Raw genomic sequence first — 2,394 nt, 5'->3', positions numbered from 1 at the left:
ATTTTGAAGTTATAGTTTCTATAACTTTGTAATTATTTGCTTTATTCACTTACGTTTGTTTTTGCAGCTATATCCTCGACTGACCGACATCCAGGACATTCTGCACATTTCTGAGAAATTCAAAATAATATGCAGTAGAACTGTTCAATACCAAAAAAATGAGAATATGAGCTTTGTCTGGTTTTAAGCTCTTTCAAAGTACACCACTGAAAATACAGCCAATAAATGCTTTTTGACTCGATTATACCTGAATATTGTATCATCTTGTCAGTTTAAATACTTGTGTGCCATCTCCTTTGTCTGGTTTTGAGTTCTTTCAAAATGTGAATATATATCTAAAGTAAATAGAAACACATAGTAAATGATTTTTACTCAATTAAAATATCGATTTTTAGGCCTATCAAATTACAGTAATGCAAATAATAAATTCAAACAAAAACAATAATGTGCAAAAATATGAGATGTCACTCAATCTACCTTAACTCACTCCTTGTACTTGTAGCTGTCTGGCTGCAATTGTCTACAATGTTCTTTTTCTGGTTTGGAAGTCTTCCGGTCTGTAAATATAGCTAAAGCACACCAGATATACAGTTCGTAAATGCTTTTAAACCCGACTTACCCCAATATTCAATAATCTTGTCAGTTGAAATGTCAAATGTATGCTGTTCCTTGTCTGCTGATCCGACGCCGCAATGTCATATCGTCATACAATACTAAACTGCGTAGGTGAAATTCATATAGATTTTTATACGACGTACATTCTCAAACGCCAAAAAATATAGTGTGATATCAATGGATATAAAGGCACAGAAATAGTAAAGAACTGGCAAAACAAGTGTGTATGTGTTTTTATATATACATGCTCATATACATATTATAAATAAAATTCAATAAATATTTAATAGTTCTTGTTCTTGTTTATTATATATCGCTTAAATTCGATCGATGATCCAAAAACCTTGATATATTATGTAAACTTGTTTTTCATTTCAAGAGAATTAGTCACCATTTAAAATACCATGATTACGTGGAGTTTCATTTACGTGAATTCATAGTTTTCTGTAACTACAAAATTAAATTATGTGCTTTATTCCCCTTACGTTGCTTTTTCAGCTATATCTTCAATTGACAAACATCCATGGCATTCCGCACATTTATCTGAAAATATCAAAATAATATAGAACTGTTAAGCACCAAATACATTAGAATAAATATTTAGCTTTTTCTGAGTTTAAGCTCTTTCAATCTGAAGTACACCACTAGAAATAATGTTATTAAATAGTTTTTTACTCGACTATACCTTAATATTCTATCTTGTCAGTTGAAATATCAAAATTGTGTACCATCTTTTTCTGGTTTTAAGTTCTTCAAGATGTGAATAGGCCTATATCTAAAGTACATAGAAAAGCAGGTATTAAATGATTTTACCTTAATATTCATCAGTTAACATATCGATTTATAGGCCTAATAAACACATTCCACATTTTCATTACTTTACAGTATGCGAATAACAAACGATAACAATATGTGCAAAACATGATATGTTACTCAATCTACCTTAACTCACTCCTGGTATATGTAGCTGTCTTGCTGCAATTGTCTACCATGTTCTTTGTCTTTCAATCTGTGAATATAGCTAAAGCACACCAGATATACAGTTCGTAAATGCTTTAAAACCCGACTTACCTCAATATTCTATAATCTTGTCAGTTGAAATATCAATTGCTGTCCTTAGTCTGATCCGATTTTGCAATGAAATATCTTCATATTAAATACAATCTGTACTGTGTAGACAAAATTTATATACTACGTCCATTCTCAAAACGAAAAAATACATTGTGATATCAATGTATACAAAGAAATAGAAAAGGAACAGTGTGTATGTGTTTATTTATATATAAATTTATATATATATATATATACACATATATACCGTACATGCTCACAAATATTATTTTATATAATTTACGTAATCAAAAACAATGATATTCAATACATATTTAATAGTTATTGTTCCTGTTAAATATATCGCATAAAAATTCCCTATATCATTTAAATGTGTATGAATGTAAACAGAAGTTTAAACAATAACAATGCAATATCAATAGTACAAAATGGTGTCACAACCAAAAAAAAAAAAAAATTCTTATTAAAGACCAAAGCAGTTAAAAAAATAATAAACCTATTCTATATTCCATATCTTGAATAATATAAACAGAAATTGAAACCTACCTTAACTCTAATAACCTTGTCTTGCTGCACCTATCTACCATGTTTCTGGTTTTGATTCCTTTCATTCTGTAGTTATTTAATAAAGAAAACTAAATTTCACTAGTAAATATCAATATTAAAACATTATAATGTAAAAAGAAATAACAATAGCACAAAATATGA

At 28.7% G+C, this 2,394-nt stretch overlaps 1 long non-coding RNA gene across 2 annotated transcripts; it reads right to left on the bottom strand.

The window, feature by feature from the left end:
• Positions 1-53: 53 nt before the first annotated feature.
• LOC117119073 lies at positions 54-1,786 on the bottom strand. 2 transcript variants are annotated; one of them, XR_004447126.1, is made up of 6 exons: positions 1,687-1,786; positions 1,301-1,390; positions 1,101-1,158; positions 478-718; positions 248-335; positions 54-110 (listed from the first exon to the last, which is right to left on the bottom strand). It is a non-coding gene; the product is annotated as an uncharacterized LOC117119073 (long non-coding RNA). The 2 variants fall into 2 exon arrangements; XR_004447125.1 differs by having other exon boundaries at positions 1,301-1,768.
• Between the last annotated feature and the right edge of the window lie 608 nt (positions 1,787-2,394).

The sequence above is a fragment of the Anneissia japonica genome, unplaced genomic scaffold, assembly GCF_011630105.1.
Source record: "Anneissia japonica isolate Jap-2015-1 unplaced genomic scaffold, ASM1163010v1 scaffold13323_len6461_cov210, whole genome shotgun sequence".
In the NCBI taxonomy this organism is placed as follows: Eukaryota; Metazoa; Echinodermata; class Crinoidea; order Comatulida; family Comatulidae; genus Anneissia; species Anneissia japonica.
This window is presented reverse-complemented; position numbering and strand designations above follow the sequence as displayed.